Source organism: Pagrus major, chromosome 5, assembly GCF_040436345.1.
Source record: "Pagrus major chromosome 5, Pma_NU_1.0".
Taxonomy (NCBI): domain Eukaryota; kingdom Metazoa; phylum Chordata; class Actinopteri; order Spariformes; family Sparidae; genus Pagrus; species Pagrus major.
In genome coordinates, this window is record NC_133219.1 from 28,097,015 (window position 1) to 28,115,734 (window position 18,720).

The following is an 18,720-nucleotide window of genomic DNA, read 5'->3' on the forward strand; positions in this document are numbered from 1 at the left end:
GGAGTGCAGGTAGGGTACGTCCAGAAATAAAGCAAATCCTGTTACCAGGATGAAAAATGAGCCTTCATAGCAAGCTCTGCCGTCACCTGTTTTCACATTTCCCAGGCTTTGGCTGTATGGAAAACAGCTGTCAGTGGATTGGTAAGCACTGACACATCATTGTCTCAGCAGTGTTTTCATTGATGCATTCGATTGGATCAAATAATTACATGTTTAGAGGAGGAAAATGTACCATATTTCCCTCTGAAATGGAATGAAGCAGTAGCATAAAACAGCATGAAGTGGAGACAGGAAGCGAAGGACTAGCCATTTACATTGCTCCACCTTAACAGACAGCCTGCATGATCGGAAAAGCAGAGACAGGCTGCTGGTTTTTTTCAACCCTCTGTCTCCACTGAAGAAGCTGCAGCGCCGCCTGGTGTCTGTAGAGAGAAGTCAAAAAGCTTACAGCACCTGGTATTCCCAGGCGGTCTCCCATCCAAGTACTAACCAGGCCCGACCCTGCTTAGCTTCCGAGATCGGACGAGATCGGGCGTGTTCAGAGTGGTATGGCCGTAAGCCACACGTGCACCCCGAAAAAGGACTTTTAAAGATGCCCTCAGATGGCGTTTCATTGTTTTGCCTTGGAGTGCAGGTAGGGTACGTCCAGAAATAAAGCAAATCCTGTTACCAGGATGAAAAATGAGCCTTCATAGCAAGCTCTGCCGTCACCTGTTTTCACATTTCCCAGGCTTTGGCTGTATGGAAAACAGCTGTCAGTGGATTGGTAAGCACTGACACATCATTGTCTCAGCAGTGTTTTCATTGATGCATTCGATTGGATCAAATAATTACATGTTTAGAGGAGGAAAATGTACCATATTTCCCTCTGAAATGGAATGAAGCAGTAGCATAAAACAGCATGAAGTGGAGACAGGAAGCAAAGGACTAGCCATTTACATTGCTCCACCTTAACAGACAGCCTGCATGATCGGAAAAGCAGAGACAGGCTGCTGTTTTTTTTCAACCCTCTGTCTCCACTGAAGAAGCTGCAGCGCCGCCTGGTGTCTGTAGAGAGAAGTCAAAAAGCTTACAGCACCTGGTATTCCCAGGCGGTCTCCCATCCAAGTACTAACCAGGCCCGACCCTGCTTAGCTTCCGAGATCGCCCTCAGATGGCGTTTCATTGTTTTGCCTTGGAGTGCAGGTAGGGTACGTCCAGAAATAAAGCAAATCCTGTTACCAGGATGAAAAATGAGCCTTCATAGCAAGCTCTGCCGTCACCTGTTTTCACATTTCCCAGGCTTTGGCTGTATGGAAAACAGCTGTCAGTGGATTGGTAAGCACTGACACATCATTGTCTCAGCAGTGTTTTCATTGATGCATTCGATTGGATCAAATAATTACATGTTTAGAGGAGGAAAATGTACCATATTTCCCTCTGAAATGGAATGAAGCAGTAGCATAAAACAGCATGAAGTGGAGACAGGAAGCAAAGGACTAGCCATTTACATTGCTCCACCTTAACAGACAGCCTGCATGATCGGAAAAGCAGAGACAGGCTGCTGTTTTTTTTCAACCCTCTGTCTCCACTGAAGAAGCTGCAGCGCCGCCTGGTGTCTGTAGAGAGAAGTCAAAAAGCTTACAGCACCTGGTATTCCCAGGCGGTCTCCCATCCAAGTACTAACCAGGCCCGACCCTGCTTAGCTTCCGAGATCGGACGAGATCGGGCGTGTTCAGAGTGGTATGGCCGTAAGCCACACGTGCACCCCGAAAAAGGCCTTTTAAAGATGCCCTCAGATGGCGTTTCATTGTTTTGCCTTGGAGTGCAGGTAGGGTACGTCCAGAAATAAAGCAAATCCTGTTACCAGGATGAAAAATGAGCCTTCATAGCAAGCTCTGCCGTCACCTGTTTTCACATTTCCCAGGCTTTGGCTGTATGGAAAACAGCTGTCAGTGGATTGGTAAGCACTGACACATCATTGTCTCAGCAGTGTTTTCATTGATGCATTCGATTGGATCAAATAATTACATGTTTAGAGGAGGAAAATGTACCATATTTCCCTCTGAAATGGAATGAAGCAGTAGCATAAAACAGCATGAAGTGGAGACAGGAACCGAAGGACTAGCCATTTACATTGCTCCACCTTAACAGACAGCCTGCATGATCGGAAAAGCAGAGACAGGCTGCTGGTTTTTTTCAACCCTCTGTCTCCACTGAAGAAGCTGCAGCGCCGCCTGGTGTCTGTAGAGAGAAGTCAAAAAGCTTACAGCACCTGGTATTCCCAGGCGGTCTCCCATCCAAGTACTAACCAGGCCCGACCCTGCTTAGCTTCCGAGATCGGACGAGATCGGGCGTGTTCAGAGTGGTATGGCCGTAAGCCACACGTGCACCCCGAAAAAGGCCTTTTAAAGATGCCCTCAGATGGCGTTTCATTGTTTTGCCTTGGAGTGCAGGTAGGGTACGTCCAGAAATAAAGCAAATCCTGTTACCAGGATGAAAAATGAGCCTTCATAGCAAGCTCTGCCGTCACCTGTTTTCACATTTCCCAGGCTTTGGCTGTATGGAAAACAGCTGTCAGTGGATTGGTAAGCACTGACACATCATTGTCTCAGCAGTGTTTTCATTGATGCATTCGATTGGATCAAATAATTACATGTTTAGAGGAGGAAAATGTACCATATTTCCCTCTGAAATGGAATGAAGCAGTAGCATAAAACAGCATGAAGTGGAGACAGGAAGCGAAGGACTAGCCATTTACATTGCTCCACCTTAACAGACAGCCTGCATGATCGGAAAAGCAGAGACAGGCTGATGTTTTTTTTCAACCCTCTGTCTCCACTGAAGAAGCTGCAGCGCCGCCTGGTGTCTGTAGAGAGAAGTCAACAAGCTTACAGCACCTGGTATTCCCAGGCGGTCTCCCATCCAAGTACTAACCAGGCCCGACCCTGCTTAGCTTCCGAGATCGGACGAGATCGGGCGTGTTCAGAGTGGTATGGCCGTAAGCCACACGTGCACCCCGAAAAAGGCCTTTTAAAGATGCCCTCAGATGGCGTTTCATTGTTTTGCCTTGGAGTGCAGGTAGGGTACGTCCAGAAATAAAGCAAATCCTGTTACCAGGATGAAAAATGAGCCTTCATAGCAAGCTCTGCCGTCACCTGTTTTCACATTTCCCAGGCTTTGGCTGTATGGAAAACAGCTGTCAGTGGATTGGTAAGCACTGACACATCATTGTCTCAGCAGTGTTTTCATTGATGCATTCGATTGGATCAAATAATTACATGTTTAGAGGAGGAAAATGTACCATATTTCCCTCTGAAATGGAATGAAGCAGTAGCATAAAACAGCATGAAGTGGAGACAGGAAGCGAAGGACTAGCCATTTACATTGCTCCACCTTAACAGACAGCCTGCATGATCGGAAAAGCAGAGACAGGCTGCTGGTTTTTTTCAACCCTCTGTCTCCACTGAAGAAGCTGCAGCGCCGCCTGGTGTCTGTAGAGAGAAGTCAAAAAGCTTACAGCACCTGGTATTCCCAGGCGGTCTCCCATCCAAGTACTAACCAGGCCCGACCCTGCTTAGCTTCCGAGATCGGACGAGATCGGGCGTGTTCAGAGTGGTATGGCCGTAAGCCACACGTGCACCCCGAAAAAGGCCTTTTAAAGATGCCCTCAGATGGCGTTTCATTGTTTTGCCTTGGAGTGCAGGTAGGGTACGTCCAGAAATAAAGCAAATCCTGTTACCAGGATGAAAAATGAGCCTTCATAGCAAGCTCTGCCGTCACCTGTTTTCACATTTCCCAGGCTTTGGCTGTATGGAAAACAGCTGTCAGTGGATTGGTAAGCACTGACACATCATTGTCTCAGCAGTGTTTTCATTGATGCATTCGATTGGATCAAATAATTACATGTTTAGAGGAGGAAAATGTACCATATTTCCCTCTGAAATGGAATGAAGCAGTAGCATAAAACAGCATGAAGTGGAGACAGGAAGCGAAGGACTAGCCATTTACATTGCTCCACCTTAACAGACAGCCTGCATGATCGGAAAAGCAGAGACAGGCTGCTGGTTTTTTTCAACCCACTGTCTCCACTGAAGAAGCTGCAGCGCCGCCTGGTGTCTGTAGAGAGAAGTCAAAAAGCTTACAGCACCTGGTATTCCCAGGCGGTCTCCCATCCAAGTACTAACCAGGCCCGACCCTGCTTAGCTTCCGAGATCGGACGAGATCGGGCGTGTTCAGAGTGGTATGGCCGTAAGCCACACGTGCACCCCGAAAAAGGCCTTTTAAAGATGCCCTCAGATGGCGTTTCATTGTTTTGCCTTGGAGTGCAGGTAGGGTACGTCCAGAAATAAAGCAAATCCTGTTACCAGGATGAAAAATGAGCCTTCATAGCAAGCTCTGCCGTCACCTGTTTTCACATTTCCCAGGCTTTGGCTGTATGGAAAACAGCTGTCAGTGGATTGGTAAGCACTGACACATCATTGTCTCAGCAGTGTTTTCATTGATGCATTCGATTGGATCAAATAATTACATGTTTAGAGGAGGAAAATGTACCATATTTCCCTCTGAAATGGAATGAAGCAGTAGCATAAAACAGCATGAAGTGGAGACAGGAAGCGAAGGACTAGCCATTTACATTGCTCCACCTTAACAGACAGCCTGCATGATCGGAAAAGCAGAGACAGGCTGCTGGTTTTTTTCAACCCTCTGTCTCCACTGAAGAAGCTGCAGCGCCGCCTGGTGTCTGTAGAGAGAAGTCAAAAAGCTTACAGCACCTGGTATTCCCAGGCGGTCTCCCATCCAAGTACTAACCAGGCCCGACCCTGCTTAGCTTCCGAGATCGGACGAGATCGGGCGTGTTCAGAGTGGTATGGCCGTAAGCCACACGTGCACCCCGAAAAAGGCCTTTTAAAGATGCCCTCAGATGGCGTTTCATTGTTTTGCCTTGGAGTGCAGGTAGGGTACGTCCAGAAATAAAGCAAATCCTGTTACCAGGATGAAAAATGAGCCTTCATAGCAAGCTCTGCCGTCACCTGTTTTCACATTTCCCAGGCTTTGGCTGTATGGAAAACAGCTGTCAGTGGATTGGTAAGCACTGACACATCATTGTCTCAGCAGTGTTTTCATTGATGCATTCGATTGGATCAAATAATTACATGTTTAGAGGAGGAAAATGTACCATATTTCCCTCTGAAATGGAATGAAGCAGTAGCATAAAACAGCATGAAGTGGAGACAGGAAGCGAAGGACTAGCCATTTACATTGCTCCACCTTAACAGACAGCCTGCATGATCGGAAAAGCAGAGACAGGCTGATGTTTTTTTTCAACCCTCTGTCTCCACTGAAGAAGCTGCAGCGCCGCCTGGTGTCTGTAGAGAGAAGTCAACAAGCTTACAGCACCTGGTATTCCCAGGCGGTCTCCCATCCAAGTACTAACCAGGCCCGACCCTGCTTAGCTTCCGAGATCGGACGAGATCGGGCGTGTTCAGAGTGGTATGGCCGTAAGCCACACGTGCACCCCGAAAAAGGCCTTTTAAAGATGCCCTCAGATGGCGTTTCATTGTTTTGCCTTGGAGTGCAGGTAGGGTACGTCCAGAAATAAAGCAAATCCTGTTACCAGGATGAAAAATGAGCCTTCATAGCAAGCTCTGCCGTCACCTGTTTTCACATTTCCCAGGCTTTGGCTGTATGGAAAACAGCTGTCAGTGGATTGGTAAGCACTGACACATCATTGTCTCAGCAGTGTTTTCATTGATGCATTCGATTGGATCAAATAATTACATGTTTAGAGGAGGAAAATGTACCATATTTCCCTCTGAAATGGAATGAAGCAGTAGCATAAAACAGCATGAAGTGGAGACAGGAAGCGAAGGACTAGCCATTTACATTGCTCCACCTTAACAGACAGCCTGCATGATCGGAAAAGCAGAGACAGGCTGCTGGTTTTTTTCAACCCACTGTCTCCACTGAAGAAGCTGCAGCGCCGCCTGGTGTCTGTAGAGAGAAGTCAAAAAGCTTACAGCACCTGGTATTCCCAGGCGGTCTCCCATCCAAGTACTAACCAGGCCCGACCCTGCTTAGCTTCCGAGATCGGACGAGATCGGGCGTGTTCAGAGTGGTATGGCCGTAAGCCACACGTGCACCCCGAAAAAGGCCTTTTAAAGATGCCCTCAGATGGCGTTTCATTGTTTTGCCTTGGAGTGCAGGTAGGGTACGTCCAGAAATAAAGCAAATCCTGTTACCAGGATGAAAAATGAGCCTTCATAGCAAGCTCTGCCGTCACCTGTTTTCACATTTCCCAGGCTTTGGCTGTATGGAAAACAGCTGTCAGTGGATTGGTAAGCACTGACACATCATTGTCTCAGCAGTGTTTTCATTGATGCATTCGATTGGATCAAATAATTACATGTTTAGAGGAGGAAAATGTACCATATTTCCCTCTGAAATGGAATGAAGCAGTAGCATAAAACAGCATGAAGTGGAGACAGGAAGCGAAGGACTAGCCATTTACATTGCTCCACCTTAACAGACAGCCTGCATGATTGGAAAAGCAGAGACAGGCTGCTGGTTTTTTTCAACCCTCTGTCTCCACTGAAGAAGCTGCAGCGCCGCCTGGTGTCTGTAGAGAGAAGTGAAAAAGCTTACAGCACCTGGTATTCCCAGGCGGTCTCCCATCCAAGTACTAACCAGGCCCGACCCTGCTTAGCTTCCGAGATCGGACGAGATCGGGCGTGTTCAGAGTGGTATGGCCGTAAGCCACACGTGCACCCCGAAAAAGGCCTTTTAAAGATGCCCTCAGATGGCGTTTCATTGTTTTGCCTTGGAGTGCAGGTAGGGTACGTCCAGAAATAAAGCAAATCCTGTTACCAGGATGAAAAATGAGCCTTCATAGCAAGCTCTGCCGTCACCTGTTTTCACATTTCCCAGGCTTTGGCTGTATGGAAAACAGCTGTCAGTGGATTGGTAAGCACTGACACATCATTGTCTCAGCAGTGTTTTCATTGATGCATTCGATTGGATCAAATAATTACATGTTTAGAGGAGGAAAATGTACCATATTTCCCTCTGAAATGGAATGAAGCAGTAGCATAAAACAGCATGAAGTGGAGACAGGAAGCGAAGGACTAGCCATTTACATTGCTCCACCTTAACAGACAGCCTGCATGATCGGAAAAGCAGAGACAGGCTGCTGGTTTTTTTCAACCCTCTGTCTCCACTGAAGAAGCTGCAGCGCCGCCTGGTGTCTGTAGAGAGAAGTGAAAAAGCTTACAGCACCTGGTATTCCCAGGCGGTCTCCCATCCAAGTACTAACCAGGCCCGACCCTGCTTAGCTTCCGAGATCGGACGAGATCGGGCGTGTTCAGAGTGGTATGGCCGTAAGCCACACGTGCACCCCGAAAAAGGCCTTTTGAAGATGCCCTCAGATGGCGTTTCATTGTTTTGCCTTGGAGTGCAGGTAGGGTACGTCCAGAAATAAAGCAAATCCTGTTACCAGGATGAAAAATGAGCCTTCATAGCAAGCTCTGCCGTCACCTGTTTTCACATTTCCCAGGCTTTGGCTGTATGGAAAACAGCTGTCAGTGGATTGGTAAGCACTGACACATCATTGTCTCAGCAGTGTTTTCATTGATGCATTCGATTGGATCAAATAATTACATGTTTAGAGGAGGAAAATGTACCATATTTCCCTCTGAAATGGAATGAAGCAGTAGCATAAAACAGCATGAAGTGGAGACAGGAAGCGAAGGACTAGCCATTTACATTGCTCCACCTTAACAGACAGCCTGCATGATCGGAAAAGCAGAGACAGGCTGCTGGTTTTTTTCAACCCTCTGTCTCCACTGAAGAAGCTGCAGCGCCGCCTGGTGTCTGTAGAGAGAAGTCAAAAAGCTTACAGCACCTGGTATTCCCAGGCGGTCTCCCATCCAAGTACTAACCAGGCCCGACCCTGCTTAGCTTCCGAGATCGGACGAGATCGGGCGTGTTCAGAGTGGTATGGCCGTAAGCCACACGTGCACCCCGAAAAAGGCCTTTTAAAGATGCCCTCAGATGGCGTTTCATTGTTTTGCCTTGGAGTGCAGGTAGGGTACGTCCAGAAATAAAGCAAATCCTGTTACCAGGATGAAAAATGAGCCTTCATAGCAAGCTCTGCCGTCACCTGTTTTCACATTTCCCAGGCTTTGGCTGTATGGAAAACAGCTGTCAGTGGATTGGTAAGCACTGACACATCATTGTCTCAGCAGTGTTTTCATTGATGCATTCGATTGGATCAAATAATTACATGTTTAGAGGAGGAAAATGTACCATATTTCCCTCTGAAATGGAATGAAGCAGTAGCATAAAACAGCATGAAGTGGAGACAGGAAGCGAAGGACTAGCCATTTACATTGCTCCACCTTAACAGACAGCCTGCATGATCGGAAAAGCAGAGACAGGCTGCTGGTTTTTTTCAACCCTCTGTCTCCACTGAAGAAGCTGCAGCGCCGCCTGGTGTCTGTAGAGAGAAGTGAAAAAGCTTACAGCACCTGGTATTCCCAGGCGGTCTCCCATCCAAGTACTAACCAGGCCCGACCCTGCTTAGCTTCCGAGATCGGACGAGATCGGGCGTGTTCAGAGTGGTATGGCCGTAAGCCACACGTGCACCCCGAAAAAGGCCTTTTGAAGATGCCCTCAGATGGCGTTTCATTGTTTTGCCTTGGAGTGCAGGTAGGGTACGTCCAGAAATAAAGCAAATCCTGTTACCAGGATGAAAAATGAGCCTTCATAGCAAGCTCTGCCGTCACCTGTTTTCACATTTCCCAGGCTTTGGCTGTATGGAAAACAGCTGTCAGTGGATTGGTAAGCACTGACACATCATTGTCTCAGCAGTGTTTTCATTGATGCATTCGATTGGATCAAATAATTACATGTTTAGAGGAGGAAAATGTACCATATTTCCCTCTGAAATGGAATGAAGCAGTAGCATAAAACAGCATGAAGTGGAGACAGGAAGCGAAGGACTAGCCATTTACATTGCTCCACCTTAACAGACAGCCTGCATGATCGGAAAAGCAGAGACAGGCTGCTGGTTTTTTTCAACCCTCTGTCTCCACTGAAGAAGCTGCAGCGCCGCCTGGTGTCTGTAGAGAGAAGTCAAAAAGCTTACAGCACCTGGTATTTCCAGGCGGTCTCCCATCCAAGTACTAACCAGGCCCGACCCTGCTTAGCTTCCGAGATCGGACGAGATCGGGCGTGTTCAGAGTGGTATGGCCGTAAGCCACACGTGCACCCCGAAAAAGGCCTTTTAAAGATGCCCTCAGATGGCGTTTCATTGTTTTGCCTTGGAGTGCAGGTAGGGTACGTCCAGAAATAAAGCAAATCCTGTTACCAGGATGAAAAATGAGCCTTCATAGCAAGCTCTGCCGTCACCTGTTTTCACATTTCCCAGGCTTTGGCTGTATGGAAAACAGCTGTCAGTGGATTGGTAAGCACTGACACATCATTGTCTCAGCAGTGTTTTCATTGATGCATTCGATTGGATCAAATAATTACATGTTTAGAGGAGAAAAATGTACCATATTTCCCTCTGAAATGGAATGAAGCAGTAGCATAAAACAGCATGAAGTGGAGACAGGAAGCGAAGGACTAGCCATTTACATTGCTCCACCTTAACAGACAGCCTGCATGATCGGAAAAGCAGAGACAGGCTGCTGGTTTTTTTCAACCCTCTGTCTCCACTGAAGAAGCTGCAGCGCCGCCTGGTGTCTGTAGAGAGAAGTCAAAAAGCTTACAGCACCTGGTATTCCCAGGCGGTCTCCCATCCAAGTACTAACCAGGCCCGACCCTGCTTAGCTTCCGAGATCGGACGAGATCGGGCGTGTTCAGAGTGGTATGGCCGTAAGCCACACGTGCACCCCGAAAAAGGCCTTTTAAAGATGCCCTCAGATGGCGTTTCATTGTTTTGCCTTGGAGTGCAGGTAGGGTACGTCCAGAAATAAAGCAAATCCTGTTACCAGGATGAAAAATGAGCCTTCATAGCAAGCTCTGCCGTCACCTGTTTTCACATTTCCCAGGCTTTGGCTGTATGGAAAACAGCTGTCAGTGGATTGGTAAGCACTGACACATCATTGTCTCAGCAGTGTTTTCATTGATGCATTCGATTGGATCAAATAATTACATGTTTAGAGGAGGAAAATGTACCATATTTACCTCTGAAATGGAATGAAGCAGTAGCATAAAACAGCATGAAGTGGAGACAGGAAGCGAAGGACTAGCCATTTACATTGCTCCACCTTAACAGACAGCCTGCATGATCGGAAAAGCAGAGACAGGCTGCTGTTTTTTTTCAACCCTCTGTCTCCACTGAAGAAGCTGCAGCGCCGCCTGGTGTCTGTAGAGAGAAGTCAAAAAGCTTACAGCACCTGGTATTCCCAGGCGGTCTCCCATCCAAGTACTAACCAGGCCCGACCCTGCTTAGCTTCCGAGATCGGACGAGATCGGGCGTGTTCAGAGTGGTATGGCCGTAAGCCACACGTGCACCCCGAAAAAGGCCTTTTAAAGATGCCCTCAGATGGCGTTTCATTGTTTTGCCTTGGAGTGCAGGTAGGGTACGTCCAGAAATAAAGCAAATCCTGTTACCAGGATGAAAAATGAGCCTTCATAGCAAGCTCTGCCGTCACCTGTTTTCACATTTCCCAGGCTTTGGCTGTATGGAAAACAGCTGTCAGTGGATTGGTAAGCACTGACACATCATTGTCTCAGCAGTGTTTTCATTGATGCATTCGATTGGATCAAATAATTACATGTTTAGAGGAGGAAAATGTACCATATTTCCCTCTGAAATGGAATGAAGCAGTAGCATAAAACAGCATGAAGTGGAGACAGGAAGCGAAGGACTAGCCATTTACATTGCTCCACCTTAACAGACAGCCTGCATGATCGGAAAAGCAGAGACAGGCTGCTGGTTTTTTTCAACCCTCTGTCTCCACTGAAGAAGCTGCAGCGCCGCCTGGTGTCTGTAGAGAGAAGTCAAAAAGCTTACAGCACCTGGTATTCCCAGGCGGTCTCCCATCCAAGTACTAACCAGGCCCGACCCTGCTTAGCTTCCGAGATCGGACGAGATCGGGCGTGTTCAGAGTGGTATGGCCGTAAGCCACACGTGCACCCCGAAAAAGGCCTTTTAAAGATGCCCTCAGATGGCGTTTCATTGTTTTGCCTTGGAGTGCAGGTAGGGTACGTCCAGAAATAAAGCAAATCCTGTTACCAGGATGAAAAATGAGCCTTCATAGCAAGCTCTGCCGTCACCTGTTTTCACATTTCCCAGGCTTTGGCTGTATGGAAAACAGCTGTCAGTGGATTGGTAAGCACTGACACATCATTGTCTCAGCAGTGTTTTCATTGATGCATTCGATTGGATCAAATAATTACATGTTTAGAGGAGGAAAATGTACCATATTTCCCTCTGAAATGGAATGAAGCAGTAGCATAAAACAGCATGAAGTGGAGACAGGAAGCGAAGGACTAGCCATTTACATTGCTCCACCTTAACAGACAGCCTGCATGATCGGAAAAGCAGAGACAGGCTGCTGGTTTTTTTCAACCCTCTGTCTCCACTGAAGAAGCTGCAGCGCCGCCTGGTGTCTGTAGAGAGAAGTGAAAAAGCTTACAGCACCTGGTATTCCCAGGCGGTCTCCCATCCAAGTACTAACCAGGCCCGACCCTGCTTAGCTTCCGAGATCGGACGAGATCGGGCGTGTTCAGAGTGGTATGACCGTAAGCCACACGTGCACCCCGAAAAAGGCCTTTTAAAGATGCCCTCAGATGGCGTTTCATTGTTTTGCCTTGGAGTGCAGGTAGGGTACGTCCAGAAATAAAGCAAATCCTGTTACCAGGATGAAAAATGAGCCTTCATAGCAAGCTCTGCCGTCACCTGTTTTCACATTTCCCAGGCTTTGGCTGTATGGAAAACAGCTGTCAGTGGATTGGTAAGCACTGACACATCATTGTCTCAGCAGTGTTTTCATTGATGCATTCGATTGGATCAAATAATTACATGTTTAGAGGAGGAAAATGTACCATATTTCCCTCTGAAATGGAATGAAGCAGTAGCATAAAACAGCATGAAGTGGAGACAGGAAGCGAAGGACTAGCCATTTACATTGCTCCACCTTAACAGACAGCCTGCATGATCGGAAAAGCAGAGACAGGCTGCTGGTTTTTTTCAACCCTCTGTCTCCACTGAAGAAGCTGCAGCGCCGCCTGGTGTCTGTAGAGAGAAGTGAAAAAGCTTACAGCACCTGGTATTCCCAGGCGGTCTCCCATCCAAGTACTAACCAGGCCCGACCCTGCTTAGCTTCCGAGATCGGACGAGATCGGGCGTGTTCAGAGTGGTATGGCCGTAAGCCACACGTGCACCCCGAAAAAGGCCTTTTGAAGATGCCCTCAGATGGCGTTTCATTGTTTTGCCTTGGAGTGCAGGTAGGGTACGTCCAGAAATAAAGCAAATCCTGTTACCAGGATGAAAAATGAGCCTTCATAGCAAGCTCTGCCGTCACCTGTTTTCACATTTCCCAGGCTTTGGCTGTATGGAAAACAGCTGTCAGTGGATTGGTAAGCACTGACACATCATTGTCTCAGCAGTGTTTTCATTGATGCATTCGATTGGATCAAATAATTACATGTTTAGAGGAGGAAAATGTACCATATTTCCCTCTGAAATGGAATGAAGCAGTAGCATAAAACAGCATGAAGTGGAGACAGGAAGCGAAGGACTAGCCATTTACATTGCTCCACCTTAACAGACAGCCTGCATGATCGGAAAAGCAGAGACAGGCTGCTGGTTTTTTTCAACCCTCTGTCTCCACTGAAGAAGCTGCAGCGCCGCCTGGTGTCTGTAGAGAGAAGTCTCCACTGAAGAAGCTGCAGCGCCGCCTGGTGTCTGTAGAGAGAAGTCAAAAAGCTTACAGCACCTGGTATTCCCAGGCGGTCTCCCATCCAAGTACTAACCAGGCCCGACCCTGCTTAGCTTCCGAGATCGGACGAGATCGGGCGTGTTCAGAGTGGTATGGCCGTAAGCCACACGTGCACCCCGAAAAAGGCCTTTTAAAGATGCCCTCAGATGGCGTTTCATTGTTTTGCCTTGGAGTGCAGGTAGGGTACGTCCAGAAATAAAGCAAATCCTGTTACCAGGATGAAAAATGAGCCTTCATAGCAAGCTCTGCCGTCACCTGTTTTCACATTTCCCAGGCTTTGGCTGTATGGAAAACAGCTGTCAGTGGATTGGTAAGCACTGACACATCATTGTCTCAGCAGTGTTTTCATTGATGCATTCGATTGGATCAAATAATTACATGTTTAGAGGAGGAAAATGTACCATATTTCCCTCTGAAATGGAATGAAGCAGTAGCATAAAACAGCATGAAGTGGAGACAGGAAGCGAAGGACTAGCCATTTACATTGCTCCACCTTAACAGACAGCCTGCATGATCGGAAAAGCAGAGACAGGCTGCTGGTTTTTTTCAACCCTCTGTCTCCACTGAAGAAGCTGCAGCGCCGCCTGGTGTCTGTAGAGAGAAGTGAAAAAGCTTACAGCACCTGGTATTCCCAGGCGGTCTCCCATCCAAGTACTAACCAGGCCCGACCCTGCTTAGCTTCCGAGATCGGGCGAGATCGGGCGTGTTCAGAGTGGTATGGCCGTAAGCCACACGTGCACCCCGAAAAAGGCCTTTTAAAGATGCCCTCAGATGGCGTTTCATTGTTTTGCCTTGGAGTGCAGGTAGGGTACGTCCAGAAATAAAGCAAATCCTGTTACCAGGATGAAAAATGAGCCTTCATAGCAAGCTCTGCCGTCACCTGTTTTCACATTTCCCAGGCTTTGGCTGTATGGAAAACAGCTGTCAGTGGATTGGTAAGCACTGACACATCATTGTCTCAGCAGTGTTTTCATTGATGCATTCGATTGGATCAAATAATTACATGTTTAGAGGAGGAAAATGTACCATATTTCCCTCTGAAATGGAATGAAGCAGTAGCATAAAACAGCATGAAGTGGAGACAGGAAGCGAAGGACTAGCCATTTACATTGCTCCACCTTAACAGACAGCCTGCATGATCGGAAAAGCAGAGACAGGCTGCTGGTTTTTTTCAACCCTCTGTCTCCACTGAAGAAGCTGCAGCGCCGCCTGGTGTCTGTAGAGAGAAGTCAAAAAGCTTACAGCACCTGGTATTCCCAGGCGGTCTCCCATCCAAGTACTAACCAGGCCCGACCCTGCTTAGCTTCCGAGATCGGACGAGATCGGGCGTGTTCAGAGTGGTATGGCCGTAAGCCACACGTGCACCCCGAAAAAGGCCTTTTAAAGATGCCCTCAGATGGCGTTTCATTGTTTTGCCTTGGAGTGCAGGTAGGGTACGTCCAGAAATAAAGCAAATCCTGTTACCAGGATGAAAAATGAGCCTTCATAGCAAGCTCTGCCGTCACCTGTTTTCACATTTCCCAGGCTTTGGCTGTATGGAAAACAGCTGTCAGTGGATTGGTAAGCACTGACACATCATTGTCTCAGCAGTGTTTTCATTGATGCATTCGATTGGATCAAATAATTACATGTTTAGAGGAGGAAAATGTACCATATTTCCCTCTGAAATGGAATGAAGCAGTAGCATAAAACAGCATGAAGTGGAGACAGGAAGCGAAGGACTAGCCATTTACATTGCTCCACCTTAACAGACAGCCTGCATGATCGGAAAAGCAGAGACAGGCTGCTGGTTTTTTTCAACCCTCTGTCTCCACTGAAGAAGCTGCAGCGCCGCCTGGTGTCTGTAGAGAGAAGTCAAAAAGCTTACAGCACCTGGTATTCCCAGGCGGTCTCCCATCCAAGTACTAACCAGGCCCGACCCTGCTTAGCTTCCGAGATCGGACGAGATCGGGCGTGTTCAGAGTGGTATGGCCGTAAGCCACACGTGCACCCCGAAAAAGGCCTTTTAAAGATGCCCTCAGATGGCGTTTCATTGTTTTGCCTTGGAGTGCAGGTAGGGTACGTCCAGAAATAAAGCAAATCCTGTTACCAGGATGAAAAATGAGCCTTCATAGCAAGCTCTGCCGTCACCTGTTTTCACATTTCCCAGGCTTTGGCTGTATGGAAAACAGCTGTCAGTGGATTGGTAAGCACTGACACATCATTGTCTCAGCAGTGTTTTCATTGATGCATTCGATTGGATCAAATAATTACATGTTTAGAGGAGGAAAATGTACCATATTTCCCTCTGAAATGGAATGAAGCAGTAGCATAAAACAGCATGAAGTGGAGACAGGAAGCGAAGGACTAGCCATTTACATTGCTCCACCTTAACAGACAGCCTGCATGATCGGAAAAGCAGAGACAGGCTGCTGGTTTTTTTCAACCCTCTGTCTCCACTGAAGAAGCTGCAGCGCCGCCTGGTGTCTGTAGAGAGAAGTCAAAAAGCTTACAGCACCTGGTATTCCCAGGCGGTCTCCCATCCAAGTACTAACCAGGCCCGACCCTGCTTAGCTTCCGAGATCGGACGAGATCGGGTGTGTTCAGAGTGGTATGGCCGTAAGCCACACGTGCACCCCGAAAAAGGCCTTTTAAAGATGCCCTCAGATGGCGTTTCATTGTTTTGCCTTGGAGTGCAGGTAGGGTACGTCCAGAAATAAAGCAAATCCTGTTACCAGGATGAAAAATGAGCCTTCATAGCAAGCTCTGCCGTCACCTGTTTTCACATTTCCCAGGCTTTGGCTGTATGGAAAACAGCTGTCAGTGGATTGGTAAGCACTGACACATCATTGTCTCAGCAGTGTTTTCATTGATGCATTCGATTGGATCAAATAATTACATGTTTAGAGGAGGAAAATGTACCATATTTCCCTCTGAAATGGAATGAAGCAGTAGCATAAAACAGCATGAAGTGGAGACAGGAAGCGAAGGACTAGCCATTTACATTGCTCCACCTTAACAGACAGTCTGCATGATCGGAAAAGCAGAGACAGGCTGCTGGTTTTTTTCAACCCTCTGTCTCCACTGAAGAAGCTGCAGCGCCGCCTGGTGTCTGTAGAGAGAAGTCAAAAAGCTTACAGCACCTGGTATTCCCAGGCGGTCTCCCATCCAAGTACTAACCAGGCCCGACCCTGCTTAGCTTCCGAGATCGGACGAGATCGGGCGTGTTCAGAGTGGTATGGCCGTAAGCCACACGTGCACCCCGAAAAAGGCCTTTTAAAGATGCCCTCAGATGGCGTTTCATTGTTTTGCCTTGGAGTGCAGGTAGGGTACGTCCAGAAATAAAGCAAATCCTGTTACCAGGATGAAAAATGAGCCTTCATAGCAAGCTCTGCCGTCACCTGTTTTCACATTTCCCAGGCTTTGGCTGTATGGAAAACAGCTGTCAGTGGATTGGTAAGCACTGACACATCATTGTCTCAGCAGTGTTTTCATTGATGCATTCGATTGGATCAAATAATTACATGTTTAGAGGAGGAAAATGTACCATATTTCCCTCTGAAATGGAATGAAGCAGTAGCATAAAACAGCATGAAGTGGAGACAGGAAGCGAAGGACTAGCCATTTACATTGCTCCACCTTAACAGACAGCCTGCATGATCGGAAAAGCAGAGACAGGCTGCTGGTTTTTTTCAACCCTCTGTCTCCACTGAAGAAGCTGCAGCGCCGCCTGGTGTCTGTAGAGAGAAGTCAAAAAGCTTACAGCACCTGGTATTCCCAGGCGGTCTCCCATCCAAGTACTAACCAGGCCCGACCCTGCTTAGCTTCCGAGATCGGACGAGATCGGGCGTGTTCAGAGTGGTATGGCCGTAAGCCACACGTGCACCCCGAAAAAGGCCTTTTAAAGATGCCCTCAGATGGCGTTTCATTGTTTTGCCTTGGAGTGCAGGTAGGGTACGTCCAGAAATAAAGCAAATCCTGTTACCAGGATGAAAAATGAGCCTTCATAGCAAGCTCTGCCGTCACCTGTTTTCACATTTCCCAGGCTTTGGCTGTATGGAAAACAGCTGTCAGTGGATTGGTAAGCACTGACACATCATTGTCTCAGCAGTGTTTTCATTGATGCATTCGATTGGATCAAATAATTACATGTTTAGAGGAGGAAAATGTACCATATTTCCCTCTGAAATGGAATGAAGCAGTAGCATAAAACAGCATGAAGTGGAGACAGGAAGCGAAGGACTAGCCATTTACATTGCTCCACCTTAACAGACAGCCTGCATGATCGGAAAAGCAGAGACAGGCTGCTGGTTTTTTTCAACCCTCTGTCTCCACTGAAGAAGCTGCAGCGCCGCCTGGTGTCTGTAGAGAGAAGTCAAAAAGCTTACAGCACCTGGTATTCCCAGGCGGTCTCCCATCCAAGTACTAACCAGGCCCGACCCTGCTTAGCTTCCGAGATCGGACGAGATCGGGCGTGTTCAGAGTGGTATGGCCGTAAGCCACACGTGCACCCCGAAAAAGGCCTTTTAAAGATGCCCTCAGATGGCGTTTCATTGTTTTGCCTTGGAGTGCAGGTAGGGTACGTCCAGAAATAAAGCAAATCCTGTTACCAGGATGAAAAATGAGCCTTCATAGCAAGCTCTGCCGTCACCTGTTTTCACATTTCCCAGGCTTTGGCTGTATGGAAAACAGCTGTCAGTGGATTGGTAAGCACTGACACATCATTGTCTCAGCAGTGTTTTCATTGATGCATTCGATTGGATCAAATAATTACATGTTTAGAGGAGGAAAATGTACCATATTTCCCTCTGAAATGGAATGAAGCAGTAGCATAAAACAGCATGAAGTGGAGACAGGAAGCGAAGGACTAGCCATTTACATTGCTCCACCTTAACAGACAGCCTGCATGATCGGAAAAGCAGAGACAGGCTGCTGTTTTTTTTCAACCCTCTGTCTCCACTGAAGAAGCTGCAGCGCCGCCTGGTGTCTGTAGAGAGAAGTCAACAAGCTTACAGCACCTGGTATTCCCAGGCGGTCTCCCATCCAAGTACTAACCAGGCCCGACCCTGCTTAGCTTCCGAGATCGGACGAGATCGGGCGTGTTCAGAGTGGTATGGCCGTAAGCCACACGTGCACCCCGAAAAAGGCCTTTTAAAGATGCCCTCAGATGGCGTTTCATTGTTTTGCCTTGGAGTGCAGGTAGGGTACGTCCAGAAATAAAGCAAATCCTGTTACCAGGATGAAAAATGAGCCTTCATAGCAAGCTCTGCCGTCACCTGTTTTCACATTTCCCAGGCTTTGGCTGTATGGAAAACAGCTGTCAGTGGATTGGTAAGCACTGACACATCATTGTCTCAGCAGTGTTTTCATTGATGCATTCGATTGGATCAAATAATTACATGTTTAGAGGAGGAAAATGTACCATATTTCCCTCTGAAATGGAATGAAGCAGTAGCATAAAACAGCATGAAGTGGAGACAGGAAGCGAAGGACTAGCCATTTACATTGCTCCACCTTAACAGACAGCCTGCATGATCGGAAAAGCAGAGACAGGCTGCTGGTTTTTTTCAACCCTCTGTCTCCACTGAAGAAGCTGCAGCGCCGCCTGGTGTCTGTAGAGAGAAGTCAAAAAGCTTACAGCACCTGGTATTCCCAGGCGGTCTCCCATCCAAGTACTAACCAGGCCCGACCCTGCTTAGCTTCCGAGATCGGACGAGATCGGGCGTGTTCAGAGTGGTATGGCCGTAAGCCACACGTGCACCCCGAAAAAGGCCTTTTAAAGATGCCCTCAGATGGCGTTTCATTGTTTTGC

The 18,720-nt window shown here is 47.6% G+C and overlaps 29 non-coding genes across 29 annotated transcripts; all 29 read right to left on the bottom strand.

Annotated features, from left to right (window-relative positions):
* Window positions 1–441: 441 nt before the first annotated feature.
* Window positions 442–560, bottom strand: LOC140997028 (5S ribosomal RNA). Its single transcript, XR_012178994.1, has one exon. It is a non-coding gene; the product is annotated as a 5S ribosomal RNA (ribosomal RNA).
* Window positions 561–1,617: 1,057 nt separating this feature from the next.
* Window positions 1,618–1,736, bottom strand: LOC140997030 (5S ribosomal RNA). The gene has a single exon (XR_012178996.1). It is a non-coding gene; the product is annotated as a 5S ribosomal RNA (ribosomal RNA).
* A 506-nt stretch (window positions 1,737–2,242) lies between these two features.
* On the bottom strand, window positions 2,243–2,361 carry LOC140997031 (5S ribosomal RNA). The gene has a single exon (XR_012178997.1). It is a non-coding gene; the product is annotated as a 5S ribosomal RNA (ribosomal RNA).
* Window positions 2,362–2,867: 506 nt separating this feature from the next.
* Window positions 2,868–2,986, bottom strand: LOC140997032 (5S ribosomal RNA). Its single transcript, XR_012178998.1, has one exon. It is a non-coding gene; the product is annotated as a 5S ribosomal RNA (ribosomal RNA).
* Window positions 2,987–3,492: 506 nt separating this feature from the next.
* LOC140997034 (5S ribosomal RNA) lies at window positions 3,493–3,611 on the bottom strand. Its single transcript, XR_012178999.1, has one exon. It is a non-coding gene; the product is annotated as a 5S ribosomal RNA (ribosomal RNA).
* A 506-nt stretch (window positions 3,612–4,117) lies between these two features.
* LOC140997035 (5S ribosomal RNA) lies at window positions 4,118–4,236 on the bottom strand. The gene has a single exon (XR_012179000.1). It is a non-coding gene; the product is annotated as a 5S ribosomal RNA (ribosomal RNA).
* A 506-nt stretch (window positions 4,237–4,742) lies between these two features.
* Window positions 4,743–4,861, bottom strand: LOC140997036 (5S ribosomal RNA). The gene has a single exon (XR_012179001.1). It is a non-coding gene; the product is annotated as a 5S ribosomal RNA (ribosomal RNA).
* Window positions 4,862–5,367: 506 nt separating this feature from the next.
* On the bottom strand, window positions 5,368–5,486 carry LOC140997037 (5S ribosomal RNA). Its single transcript, XR_012179002.1, has one exon. It is a non-coding gene; the product is annotated as a 5S ribosomal RNA (ribosomal RNA).
* A 506-nt stretch (window positions 5,487–5,992) lies between these two features.
* LOC140997038 (5S ribosomal RNA) lies at window positions 5,993–6,111 on the bottom strand. The gene has a single exon (XR_012179003.1). It is a non-coding gene; the product is annotated as a 5S ribosomal RNA (ribosomal RNA).
* A 506-nt stretch (window positions 6,112–6,617) lies between these two features.
* On the bottom strand, window positions 6,618–6,736 carry LOC140997039 (5S ribosomal RNA). Its single transcript, XR_012179004.1, has one exon. It is a non-coding gene; the product is annotated as a 5S ribosomal RNA (ribosomal RNA).
* Window positions 6,737–7,242: 506 nt separating this feature from the next.
* On the bottom strand, window positions 7,243–7,361 carry LOC140997040 (5S ribosomal RNA). The gene has a single exon (XR_012179005.1). It is a non-coding gene; the product is annotated as a 5S ribosomal RNA (ribosomal RNA).
* Window positions 7,362–7,867: 506 nt separating this feature from the next.
* On the bottom strand, window positions 7,868–7,986 carry LOC140997042 (5S ribosomal RNA). Its single transcript, XR_012179007.1, has one exon. It is a non-coding gene; the product is annotated as a 5S ribosomal RNA (ribosomal RNA).
* A 506-nt stretch (window positions 7,987–8,492) lies between these two features.
* Window positions 8,493–8,611, bottom strand: LOC140997043 (5S ribosomal RNA). The gene has a single exon (XR_012179008.1). It is a non-coding gene; the product is annotated as a 5S ribosomal RNA (ribosomal RNA).
* A 506-nt stretch (window positions 8,612–9,117) lies between these two features.
* LOC140997403 (5S ribosomal RNA) lies at window positions 9,118–9,236 on the bottom strand. The gene has a single exon (XR_012179346.1). It is a non-coding gene; the product is annotated as a 5S ribosomal RNA (ribosomal RNA).
* Window positions 9,237–9,742: 506 nt separating this feature from the next.
* Window positions 9,743–9,861, bottom strand: LOC140997044 (5S ribosomal RNA). Its single transcript, XR_012179009.1, has one exon. It is a non-coding gene; the product is annotated as a 5S ribosomal RNA (ribosomal RNA).
* Window positions 9,862–10,367: 506 nt separating this feature from the next.
* On the bottom strand, window positions 10,368–10,486 carry LOC140997045 (5S ribosomal RNA). The gene has a single exon (XR_012179010.1). It is a non-coding gene; the product is annotated as a 5S ribosomal RNA (ribosomal RNA).
* A 506-nt stretch (window positions 10,487–10,992) lies between these two features.
* LOC140997046 (5S ribosomal RNA) lies at window positions 10,993–11,111 on the bottom strand. The gene has a single exon (XR_012179011.1). It is a non-coding gene; the product is annotated as a 5S ribosomal RNA (ribosomal RNA).
* A 506-nt stretch (window positions 11,112–11,617) lies between these two features.
* LOC140997318 (5S ribosomal RNA) lies at window positions 11,618–11,736 on the bottom strand. Its single transcript, XR_012179267.1, has one exon. It is a non-coding gene; the product is annotated as a 5S ribosomal RNA (ribosomal RNA).
* A 506-nt stretch (window positions 11,737–12,242) lies between these two features.
* LOC140997047 (5S ribosomal RNA) lies at window positions 12,243–12,361 on the bottom strand. Its single transcript, XR_012179012.1, has one exon. It is a non-coding gene; the product is annotated as a 5S ribosomal RNA (ribosomal RNA).
* Window positions 12,362–12,914: 553 nt separating this feature from the next.
* Window positions 12,915–13,033, bottom strand: LOC140997048 (5S ribosomal RNA). The gene has a single exon (XR_012179013.1). It is a non-coding gene; the product is annotated as a 5S ribosomal RNA (ribosomal RNA).
* A 506-nt stretch (window positions 13,034–13,539) lies between these two features.
* Window positions 13,540–13,658, bottom strand: LOC140997401 (5S ribosomal RNA). The gene has a single exon (XR_012179344.1). It is a non-coding gene; the product is annotated as a 5S ribosomal RNA (ribosomal RNA).
* Window positions 13,659–14,164: 506 nt separating this feature from the next.
* On the bottom strand, window positions 14,165–14,283 carry LOC140997050 (5S ribosomal RNA). The gene has a single exon (XR_012179014.1). It is a non-coding gene; the product is annotated as a 5S ribosomal RNA (ribosomal RNA).
* Window positions 14,284–14,789: 506 nt separating this feature from the next.
* LOC140997051 (5S ribosomal RNA) lies at window positions 14,790–14,908 on the bottom strand. Its single transcript, XR_012179015.1, has one exon. It is a non-coding gene; the product is annotated as a 5S ribosomal RNA (ribosomal RNA).
* A 506-nt stretch (window positions 14,909–15,414) lies between these two features.
* LOC140996825 (5S ribosomal RNA) lies at window positions 15,415–15,533 on the bottom strand. The gene has a single exon (XR_012178828.1). It is a non-coding gene; the product is annotated as a 5S ribosomal RNA (ribosomal RNA).
* Window positions 15,534–16,039: 506 nt separating this feature from the next.
* On the bottom strand, window positions 16,040–16,158 carry LOC140997052 (5S ribosomal RNA). The gene has a single exon (XR_012179016.1). It is a non-coding gene; the product is annotated as a 5S ribosomal RNA (ribosomal RNA).
* Window positions 16,159–16,664: 506 nt separating this feature from the next.
* On the bottom strand, window positions 16,665–16,783 carry LOC140997054 (5S ribosomal RNA). Its single transcript, XR_012179018.1, has one exon. It is a non-coding gene; the product is annotated as a 5S ribosomal RNA (ribosomal RNA).
* Window positions 16,784–17,289: 506 nt separating this feature from the next.
* LOC140997055 (5S ribosomal RNA) lies at window positions 17,290–17,408 on the bottom strand. Its single transcript, XR_012179019.1, has one exon. It is a non-coding gene; the product is annotated as a 5S ribosomal RNA (ribosomal RNA).
* Window positions 17,409–17,914: 506 nt separating this feature from the next.
* Window positions 17,915–18,033, bottom strand: LOC140997056 (5S ribosomal RNA). Its single transcript, XR_012179020.1, has one exon. It is a non-coding gene; the product is annotated as a 5S ribosomal RNA (ribosomal RNA).
* Window positions 18,034–18,539: 506 nt separating this feature from the next.
* LOC140997057 (5S ribosomal RNA) lies at window positions 18,540–18,658 on the bottom strand. The gene has a single exon (XR_012179021.1). It is a non-coding gene; the product is annotated as a 5S ribosomal RNA (ribosomal RNA).
* Window positions 18,659–18,720: the final 62 nt, after the last annotated feature.